At 43.4% G+C, this 12,041-nt stretch overlaps 1 long non-coding RNA gene across 2 annotated transcripts; it reads left to right on the forward strand.

The window, feature by feature from the left end:
- Positions 1-829: 829 nt before the first annotated feature.
- LOC139838539 (uncharacterized) lies at positions 830-7,381 on the forward strand. 2 transcript variants are annotated; one of them, XR_011755684.1, is made up of 6 exons: positions 830-1,626; positions 2,258-2,416; positions 2,616-2,708; positions 3,565-3,716; positions 5,571-5,658; positions 6,919-7,381. It is a non-coding gene; the product is annotated as an uncharacterized lncRNA (long non-coding RNA). The 2 variants fall into 2 exon arrangements; XR_011755683.1 differs by lacking the exon at positions 3,565-3,716.
- The last annotated feature ends 4,660 nt before the right edge of the window (positions 7,382-12,041 follow it).

The following is a 12,041-nucleotide window of genomic DNA, read 5'->3' on the forward strand; positions in this document are numbered from 1 at the left end:
GGATGTCGTGCCACGCGATATCCGTCTGATCATATTAAAGCAACTAACGTCCATATTTTCATTCATTTTTAGTATGCTACTTATTTGTCTTAAATTAAGACTAATAGGATAAGGACTCGAACTTTTAGCCCATTCAATCCTGTAAAATTAGAATTATGTCAATTACAATTACAATTACAAGTATGCTATCGCAATTTATTAGAACAATACAATAAAATGAAAAAAAATGTTGCTTACTCTAGTGAAGGGATATCATCAACTGTGTTGATGTATAGGCAAAGTTCATCTATTAATTCCTGGTCTGTTGGATTGGCGGATGGTAATGAAGCAATGATTGCGAGATGAACCCAATTTGTGACGCTAGTTTCGATGTTTTGATGTTTTAGGAGGTCCATCCACAATGACACAATCAGTAGGATCAAATGTTTGTTCTTCATCATCTTTCAAGTCTCGATTCCTTATATTATCATCGTTCAAATGTGAATCCACCAAAATTACGGCTAATTTGTTTCTAAAATCGGTCATATTAACCTATTAATCAAGCAGTAACTAAAGTTAGTTTTCAAGTAATAATGATACAACATGGAATAAGTATCGCGATATGGAGCAAATATACCTGTTTAGGAATGTCGGATAAAATATCCCCCGTGAAATATTCCATGAAATTTAACATCCATAGACCACAGGATGACCTGCATGATTATAATTTTTTAATGACACAGAAATTAGTATTTATTCAATAAGGATAATCATTCCTAACCAAAAAAGACCTTCAAAATCATTAAAAATGAAAATTTGAGGGCAATTTGTTTTTCTAAATTGTGGCAGAGACAAGAGCAGTCCACGGCCCACGGCCCACGCACACCTGACGGCCGACAGGCCCGAGATTAGCTTGCCGACCTCACTCCATGTCGTCCTCACTCCATGTCTCATCGCCGTAAACAAAAGTCGCACTCACAGTACTCGCTGGCTCTCCCGACGCCCCCCACCCACCGCCGTCGACCGGACCCCCGCTGTCCTGCCTCGCCGCCGATGGCCTGGACGACAACCTCCTCCGTCCTCTTCGTCCAGGCGACCGGAAGCCAACGGAAGGCCAGGGCACCCAGCGGGAGGGGCAAAAGGAGGTGGACGGGCGGTCCCCGTCTCCACTGGATCCGCAGACGCGGCCACCCGCCTTCTCCATTGCCGATTCCGTGCCACATCGCCGCCCTGCACGCGAGACCGCCGCGCTTCCCTGTCCGCCACCGCCTGTGCCGCGCGAGCTCGCCCCCGATTAGGTCGCTGCACGCCGCCTGTGCCGCACGAGCCCGCCCCCGTTAGGTCGGCATCCACCACTGGAGCATTCCTGCTGCCGCAGCCGCGCGATCCCGGCTTCCACGGGAGGGATACATCCTCAACACCGGAGAAGCGAGGCCACGCCCTCAACTCTTGGGAATCGCCGGAGAATAGTTGGGGAATCGAGGCTGCCCTCCACGCCGCCGATACCCTGCCTCCACATCGACCGGCCCCCTCCTCGAAGCCCTGCCTCCATGCCTTGTCCCGTCTGCAATTGTGTTGCGCCCTCCATCAGAGAATAAGATGTCCTGAAGCCCAGGATATTTTCGTCTTCCTCGCACGTGTGCCCAGGTACGCTTCCCGCAAGACACAATGACAGTGGCTTGTGCTGGTTTGCACCAAAAGTCTTTAATGCAATTTTAGATAGGGAGCAATTTGTTGTGCCATGTTAGTTTCTTGACATAATCCGGGCCAATTTGGGTTTGAGGCTACGGGCTATCTGAAAAGCCTGATACAATATTTTCATACTTGTGTTTATCATGTATTCGTGAACTATTTGTTTGGTTCAGAATTTCAGACTACCCAAGTACAAAATGAAACTTCGTTGCCAATTTTCAAATCACATACTGTATTCGGATATCGTTAGTTTTACTTTCTCAGTTTGATTATGTGCAATACTACTACTTACATTCACTTAGGATGGCCTTAAAATTTTATAATATGATCAGCTTCGGGATGAGGCAATTTGTTTGTTCAATGGACTTCTGTTGATGTGTTTCTTTTGCGAGCATGACAAAGTGGTTAGTGCAGTGGATGATCTTCTATCACTGGTAGTTGATAATAATCTGGGGCACTACTTTGCCGCCACACAAGATTCTGATCTTCCTAATGTGCTATGTGTGCTTGTGTATTATGTGTGGAATGATTGTGCTCAAGACTGGACCTGATGTTTGGTCGCTGTTGTTTTAACTCTTGTGCATAGGAACTAAATTAGAGACTTGGGGTTTTAATGGTGTTGATGTCATAAGGAAAAGTAAACAACAGGTGCGCTCAAGATTGAACTGTCAAGATCAGAGTATGATGCTTCCTCTCTGACTTTCGGTGTTGGCTTCAACCAAAATTCCTATTCAGAAGTAGGCATGTAAGCCTACCTACCTTCTATCCTCTAAATAATTAGTATGTTTATAACTCTGCTCCATTGCATTTTCAAATTACATCTTTGATATTGAGGTTTCACTTAACGGTTTCAAGATACTGTTAGAAATAATTCAGATTTCTAATTCTTATGAAACTCTAAAGAAGTTTAATGATGTTACTAATTTTTTATCTATCTTATGTAGGAAAATCTCTTTTGAAGTACGAATAGGACAAAATCTCTCTCAGAATGCAATCGGACCAGATAGCTGGTGACAGTTACGCCAAGCTTCTTGCATGTAAGTGTAAAAAGCTTGACATTCACGTTCTACAGTATCGATTTGCTGATGATGAAGTAATGTACAGAAAAACACACAATTGACAATATGTATGCATCCTAAATAGAAAAGGAACTCGCCAATATGTATGCTCCAAATTATCACGACATGTGTAAGGTTTCCATGTGGTCTACAACTCTGTACCTAGGTTATTGAGTTAGCTATGTACGTAGATCAGAATAATGGATACGCCAAAGGATCATAGCAACCATAGTAAGCTCTAATAAATATAGGACGGCCCCCTTTGCCATGCATGACAACCTGCCTATCAAAAGTGTTTTGCGGGTCACTACCTTCAACCCACATCGCGGCCACCTGTGAAGCTGTGGGGACATTGTACCTTCTCTGGTCCAGTCTTATGTCCGTGTTAAGGGATATTCTATATTCTTCCAGGTTCGGAACAGATCCACAGCTTTTAAAGGTCTTCACATAGGGGTTGTCCTTTAGTATCTCCAGAATGGCCCGTATGATATTGATATCAAGATCTGGAGACCGCTTCACTCTATGTTCCAAGGTTTCATCTGTATCATAGAAGTAGAGCTGGAGATGTCTAGGTCCTTTATCACCTGGCACCAGATCATCCATTTTATAATATAGTGCCCCTTGTGCACGAAATGTATACACACCTGTTCTCGCCGCACTGCTGACGGTCTTGTCGAGGGTCACTCCAAGGCTTGTGAAGGAGAAGTGGGTGTTGAAATATCGAATATGCTTTCTGAAATATTTTGCATCAGCATCAACCTGACTTGTAAACAAATGGCGCAACTCTTGAGGAACTTCAGGGGTAGCTATCTTGACTTTTCCTTTTCTGCAACAGAAAGCAGGGCCCTCATATTGTAGCTTCATTGCTCCACAATGGATGCAGTCTGGTACTGTTTTCAAAACATGATGCTTCTTTGGCAGATTGTGGTACACGAAGTCATAAGGATCATCATTCTGTTCACTCTGAGGCACATCAGTTGTCAATCGGTATGAATCAAATACATCACCTGCACAAGCAGAACAAATAGTAATTTAGTTGATGCGGCACTTATTCTGACCAGAATTTAATAGTTATAAAAAAAATTATTGTTATGAGTTACCTAGACCAGTAAAAATCCTGCACTCTTCATCATCATCAAGCACTGTTTCTTCCTCTTGCATGGTTTCCGTGTTTTCTGTGTGCAAAACAAGTTAAATTGGCTTAATGTATAAATGAGGCCTTATAAAAATGTGCACAATCGCCATGCTATTTTACCTTCGAACCTAGCATCTTGTTCAACTGGTTCAAAAATCCCCGGAGGATCAGATTCATCGGTAATGTTTGTCTCACCTGGATCTGTATTAAATATCATAACAATTGATAAATAGCAGTTTACAAACACAATAAATGAATGATATGCAGAAAATGTTCTGAATATTAATTCCGTTGTACAATAATACATGGAGAGAACTAACTGGTATAGACATGAACATTAGTACATCAACAATACCTGGCTCAGATGATTGTGCGTGCATGGCAGCATTGGTTCGTGGGCTAGATGCGGAGCTATTTTTGACATGTATAGTATCGTTGTGGTCAAACAGTGTCCCGCTTTCCCTTCTGCAATGCTTATACTTGCGGTTATTGCGCAAATATTCTTCCCTCTGTTCATCCGTCATGAGCGAGTATTTTTCCCTGCGTTGATGCCGTCTCTTATCAGGATCTGCACTTTTTGCTACAAAACTCTCTTGCCCATGAAAATTTGCAGATGTGGACACATGCCCCATAGCTGACTCGCAGCATGGCGTTTGTGTCACGTTGCTCATTGGGGTATGCGGTGAACTCGGTATATAAGTAGCTGGTGGTTGAGACCCGTCGAGTCCACTCCTTGCCGCATCTATCTTTTGTTGGTGGGCTATACGCTGTCTCTGTAGATACTCAGCTTTATTTTCTTCAGACATTCGAGCATACCATGACATGTTAGTGCGTTTTGGGCGGCCTTGGCTTGGGCATACGCGATTGTTTGTTAGGTCTGTCACAGGACCAGTAATAAAACATCATTATCAGAGAATTTCCATAAACACCTTTGTCACAGCATCACACTCACACAAGTGTGATGTAGAGCATATATACTTTCTTAAATAAATTAAACAAGAGGCCCAAGAATATATTACCTGATAATTGGCTGAGTGAACCTGCCCCTGCAATATTGGACTGGGCGACAAGAATAGGTCTATTTCCTCCTGATTTTTCTTGCATACGCCATGCTTCATTTCTGTGCAACCAATCGGACTCATTGTCACCGACCACTTGAGATGCATAGTGCTGCACATGTGGCGGCATACCTATAAGTATTTGTAGCTACAAAATCAGCCTTTTTCAAATAACATGGCACGTATATGTTGGAAGTATAGAACACATGACCTTCTTTAGAAGCAATGTTACGTATCCGGGTGACTCCAGATATTACGTGGCTTTGTGTACAGCATGGTAGGTTTTCCTCAGGCTCACCGGCGATTGGCTGTTTTTTAAGTTCTTGTAATTCACGTCGGCGCTTTAAAATCTCATATTTATTATTTGCATACCGCTCCCTCTCCCTATGCCTTTTGAGCTCTTTATAATCTGCATAGATATCACACTTTAGTATGTCACATAATAATGATGAGATTGCATCCTACAATATTAATACCTGAACAGCAAACAACTTTGTGAACTGAGATTGTAGAGCATTTATATTTGTTGCATTAAAATAAAACATGATGCACATCATTATATTACCAGATAATTTGCTTAGTGAACCTTGACACTTCAATATTGGACTGGGCGTTAACATGTATTTCTCCTCCTGGTTTTGGTTGCAGCTGGTATGCTTCATTTCTATGCAACCAATCGGACTCATCGTCACCGCCCACCTGAGATGCATAGTCCTGAACATGGGGCGCCATACCTGTAAGTATTTGCAGCTACAAAATCAGTATTTCATATAACATGGCACATATATGTTGGAAGCATAGAACACATGACCTTCTTTAGAAGCAATGTTATGTATCTGGGTGACTCCACATATTCTGTTGTCCTGTGTCTCACATGGTATGTTTTCATCATTCACATCGGCGGTTGGCTGTTTTTTAAGCTCCCGTAGTTCACGTCGGTGTTTTAAAATGTCATCTCTATTTTTTGCATACCGCTCCCTCTCCCTCTGCCTTTTCAGCTCTTCAGAATCTGCTTACACATGACTCCTTAGTATGACGAAACTGACGATGTTACTGAACATTGAGCGTGCTGTCAGCTACCTTGACTTTGGCTGTTCGTTATGTCTTGGAATGGAGTCCGTGTGGAAGATGCCATATATGTACCGAAATAAGGTTCCTTGTAAAATTAAGAGGTATCAAAAAATGTGACGAAAACAAAGTAAACTGTCAAAACTGCTATCGTCGAGAAAATCAACAAATACCCCAAGTAGATAAGTATTTTTGCTAAAATTTGCACGCAAACACATTTATACATACCCAAACGGATTCCTTATTCAGAAATTCGTAAAGGTTGACTTAAGTAAGATGTTTATGCAGAGATCAAATGTTTCAAGCAATATTCATTATATTGAGATATCTCTAATTAACAAAAGTAAAAAATTGTTAATAGTAAAGCTTTATCATTCAGTTTACTGTTGTATACATTTCCCTGAACTCATGCCCCAGTGTTAGAGTCAATAACATATATCTTCATGAGATCAACAAGCAAGGCATAGAAAATCACGAATTTCACTTATATCCAGGTCACGTTTTATCACTTGTAGCCTAGGTTTTGATTTTAAAGAGAGTCATTTGATAGTGTAGGGATAATAATATAGTCTGAAATCTTGAGAAAATGCTAGGCTTAATTACCTGAAGCTATACAGTCAGAATCACCGGTCAATTGTCCAGTTGTTTGCCTAAAAATTCAATAGAGCTATGACCATATGATTTACAGTACATGCTTAGTTTACTGATTTCAACCTCTTGCGGCTTCTATTACTTCATGTGGTAGCAATGCAGAAATCGCAGCATATACATGTACTCGACCACAGATGCAAACAATTATCTGACTCAAACCAAATATTGTATGAAGGTGTATGAAACTGCAGTCATTGATTTCGCTGATATGCAGATAATTGCGTTCAGCCAACGTAAGAGCCCTGATTCAATAATTTGATTCTGAGTAATGCTGCAGGTCACAGTTTACCAGAAAGTGATCAGGTAAACAGTGGTGGAACCGCTGGGAAGAAGTGCAGCTGCGTGCGTCTCTTGGAGCCTGTCACATGGCGTCGGCGTGAGGGCGATATGGCGGCAGGTTGACGACGGCGACAGGACTGCGTGGTGGAACGCGAGAACGGCGAGAGGAAAGCGTGCTGGACGGCGAGAATTGCTGCTGGGCGGCAACGGCGAGAGGAAGGCGTGACTGACGGGACGGCGACAACGGCGAGAGGAAGGTGTGGTGGACGGCGAGAACTGCTGCTGGGCGAGAAGTGCTGCGGGGTCTGAGGAACGGTTACGTGATTTGTGTTCGTGTATCGATCGATGTCCTTTTTTTTTCTATGGAGCAGAGCAGACGTGGTCTGCTGGTCTGCTCCCATCAAAGATGTAATAGATCTCAGCTATTGGATAGGTCGATTGAAGGGTTGAGATTGGTTGGATGGGACGCTCTCGCTCTTTTAAAGTAGGAGAGATTACCTTGGGCCCGTCTACTACCGTTAGTTGGACATGGCCGATCACGCGATGACCAGAAAATTTAAGAGGGTGGTGATGTATGGTCGGTCCGTACAAAGGAGATTCTCTGTGGCACAACGATACGGTATATATGTGTGTTCTTCATTGCAAAATGCAAATGCGAGAGGCACATATATTTTACTGTATATCCCTTTGACATATCAAGCTGAAGGTTGGTACGGATAGTCAGATAGTGAATTAAAGTATGATCCAGTTGCTCTGCACGGAAATATTTCTATTAACAGGCACAACTGGTGGTTTTCAAGGAAGTTGCTGAAAGGAGAGACCGAGACAGCGCACCTAGTCGTCGCCACTTCTAAATGAAAATATATACAAAGATGCTACAATGACTTGTATGAGTAAAATTGGTGGAATTGCTATGCTACGGGGCACCAGAATATGGAGCAACACTCAAAAAATTTGAACACTTCGAAATATGGTTTTTTTTTTTTTGGTAGAGGGAGCATACACACCCGGGAGCCGAATTGAATTTCCGAACGTACATGTTAATCTCTAAAAATGTCGATGTTCCTAATTTTACTCTTGTACTATTTATTCATATGCTAAATCTTAAAATTATATTAGTACACTACACTAAACTAAATTCCTTTTTCAAAATTAAACCTAATCTTGAATAATTTACAAGAATGCTAAGTTTGCGTAATTGTTTAACATTCATGCATAAAAGGTGAGAACATTTGATAATACGTATTATCACATGGATTTCTACTTGTTATAAATTTATGCATTCACAAAAAAAAATACCTTTGTTACTCGACTAGAGTGGCTGCTTTTGAAAACTTATTTCTCAATGTTGATGAATAAACGAAATTTCTTGAATTCCAGGATTCTGAATTTAGGTCACTTGGATAAGCAGGACCACTTTGACTCTGAATCACATGTCGGAAAAAAAATGCTTCATCCAAATGTTGAAATTTTTTGGGGTGAAGTTAAAAGATGTGCATCTATTAGTGGTAGAAATATCATTTCCTTCAAATTTTCGTGCAAAGATGTCACAAAATAAGCATTTCAACTATAGGCAATTTTTTTTTCTTTTTTTCGAAAAGGGGGAAAAATCGCCCCAGCTTCTGCATCTAAAGGATGCACACGGCTTTTTATTAGATTATTAGCAAACCTTACGAGAAGCAATACAAAAAATCAACCTCGAAGCCACCTCACTAGACCTACAGTGGGATGAAGAGGGTGACAATACACCAACTCACATCATCCAAAAAACTAAATGCCTACCCAAACCGCCCAATAGCAGGTGAGAAGCACATTCAGTCAAGCAGACTCTCAGCGCACGCCAACGCACACGCCACAGAAGTTGCTCCCGGCGTCTTCCTCCACTCCATCTTCAAGAGAGATCATCGCATTAACCTTGCAAGACCCACCGTCGATGTCACCATGACACCAGACGGCTCCACCATCCTGTACGTATACATCATCCCGCATCTGTCGTCGATACCCTGCAGCACCATGCCACTGAGACTCAGCGCCAACAATGTGGTAGATGAACACCACTCCACCAAAAACCGCCAACATCTAGCAGCTGCTCCAAAAACGATGCCCCAAGAGGTAGAACGACGCAGGGCGCGCCGCCATCGTCCAATCCGGGAGACCCGGACCTAGGGTTTCCCCCGGAGCAGCACGAGTGAGAGACCGCAGACTGCGACGATGATGCCTTCAAGAAGGAAAGCGACGCTTAACGCCGCCATCGCCCGCCAATCATGGCACGGTTTTCACCGACAGCCGCAAGTCCCCTACTCGGCGAGAGAGAATGTAGAGGCCAACAAAGATGATGCCTTTGCAAGGGAACGACGCCAATAGCCGCCGCCATCATCCGCCAAGAACGAAGTCAAGGCTCGGTGTTCACCGGTGGCCCCTTCGCCGCTAACTCGTCGTCAACTAGATCTTCATCACCGGGGTAGAGGGATCTCGTGATCCGCCACCCCAGCAACCAGCCGACCTCCTCCGGCGAAGAAGAAGGCCGCCTCCACCTTCGAACCCGAGGTTGATGCCCCGGGCATCCTCGTACCGCGAGAGGATCCCAAGGTCACCCCCTCGCACCGGCGAGAAGCGGAGGGGATGGCGCATCCCACCACCAGCCGCCACCGGTGTGCCGCCGCCGGGAGGTAGGGGAGGCCGCAGCACAAGGCCACCGTCGCCCCTCCATCCTCCGACCGCCATCGCCCCGCCATCACACGGGAGGCCGGAAGTCCACCGCCGCCGCCCCACCATCACGGGAGGAAGGAGGTCGCCGCCGCCGCTGCATCGAGAAGAGGACCCAGCCGCCGTCCCCACCGCGCCATGAGGGAAGCCCGCCGCCGCCGCCACGCCCCGCGGCCTTTGGCCGGCGGCGCCACCGCCGGCGGCGGCGGGAGGAGCTAGGGTTTCTGGGAGGGAGGGCTGGGAGGGTTGGGAGTAAAACATCTGTCATGGAGTCTGAGCCGCACGTTCATCTAAAGCACACCAGGAAGTATCAATAGCACACCCTAGCCCATTCTTAAGACAATCACCACTCAATTTTGTACACCATATGGTCCAGTTGTGTTTTTCAGTGACAATTGTGTGTGCGTGTGCGTGTCTGCATGTACGAGGACGGTGTTGTGTCCATGCTTAAATGTGGAGACCGCACAATTGTTTTTAGTGTGAACATGTTTTACCCCCTAGTTTATCATGTGACAACAATTAACCCATTTAGCTATAATTCATTCGCATTTCCCATTTAATGAAACTTGTACCAAATTTTACCCCTTGTAAAGTTTGAGAATGTGGTTTGTGTGCCATGTTGGGATTGTTTTAATCGCTCTAAAGTTGGAGGTGGCTAGATTAATGTTGAGAAACAGGGTTAGCTTTGGTCATAGATTATATGATGTTCTGGCCTTTTCCATGTGAGGAGGATGTAACATGTTTCAAACTACAGTGGTTGAGCTTTGCCTTAAGCCCACTAGACTAAGAAACAAGTCTAGTATTGGCCATGTTTACTCGTTGATTAGTTTCAACGAATACTAGGTTTTTTATATTGCAAATATCGACATGACACCACATGTATCTAGTTCATATTGTTTTATTGGGAAACGGATGTAGTAGGCCTAGGGAAAAAAGGATTGTAAATGTCTAATGTTCGAATCAACCACAATAGAACAACTCCCTTGCTTTGCAATTGTGTTGACAAACCGTTCGGGATCACCATGTCTAATTACAGTTGATCGGGCAAATACTACTTGCGCTGATAACCCAACTTTTTTTTTGCTAACAAACCTCTAGGGTTACAAGCTTGGGAAATGAAATGGGAAAACACATAATGACACGCTGCATGGACTTGACGACTTGTCCTACCTGAACAAACACTTTTAAAATTCAGAAGAGGTAATTTTGTTCGCAAGTTTCACTAAATAGGGTATGTTGGATGAATTACTGCTAAATGGGGTAGGATTGTCGCAAGTGCACAATACAGAATAAAAAGAATACAATTTACTCTAATTTTTAATACCACATAAAAGAAAAAAAAAACATAAAGACACAAACAAAAGTACTGCGGACTTGTCCCACCAAGATCTTTAGTTGCACATATAAACCTACACAAAGCATTCAGGAGGATACATAAATGGTCTTCCAGCTCCAAACAGTACCTATTTTTCAACTAAAACACATAATTGTCATGAAGAATGCTGGAAAATGCCAGGACATATGGACAATACACATCTCAACAACGAATTAAAAAAAATCACATTCCTATTTTTTTTTCCGAATTTTCGCATTCCTATTATTTTCACTGCTTACGTAACAAAAAGACAAATAACCTGAGAAGTTATCAATACACACACGGAGGGAGCATTATTACTAGTATATATGTACCATTCACTATCAAATTTGTCAACTTCCCTTCCTGTCTTCTAGAGCCACAAGTTGGAGTTGGAGTATATGTTTTGTCAACGTTGCCATTTTTTAAAGAAGTTACAACGGTATACCGCCTATTACCGCCCGGGTAGAATGCATTATCATCGGTGCCAGCGTGCTGCTTGACCAGGTTTTTGTTTTGTGTTTGTTAGAGCTGGCTGCCTGGCTTGACCAGGTTGAGGGGCCGTGTGACCAGTCAACTATATGAAAGGGTTCCTGATTACAGCGTTCCGAGAACGTAACCCACTAACCCCTACGATTGTCATTATGGTTAAGCATACTTTTCAATATGGATAATGAATGTCGTGTATAATTATAGTATTATTAGTACAGGCATTATCAGCTTTGTGTACTTGGCAGTATGTTGCAAATAAAAATACCAGGAAAATCGCTGGGTCGAATGGGTTCAGATCATCTGACGTCCAGTGGTCGTGGATAGTACTTGTTATTTTGTTAACCACCAGCGTAGTCCTGCTCGCCGACTTGCTCTACAGGCAGGCAGGTGCAGTTAAATTACTAATACTGACTCCATACAAGGAGGAAGAGAGTGTCAAACAAACCTAACCACCACAAAACAAATACGGAGTACTCTTGGGCCCAAGGAGGAAGATTCCAGGGATTTGACCAGGTAAAACGGGAGCAAAAAAGGCGCAGGAAGTAGCAAGCACGCGTCACCTACTATAA

This window comes from Lolium perenne, chromosome 1, assembly GCF_019359855.2.
Source record: "Lolium perenne isolate Kyuss_39 chromosome 1, Kyuss_2.0, whole genome shotgun sequence".
Classification (NCBI taxonomy): Eukaryota; Viridiplantae; Streptophyta; class Magnoliopsida; order Poales; family Poaceae; genus Lolium; species Lolium perenne.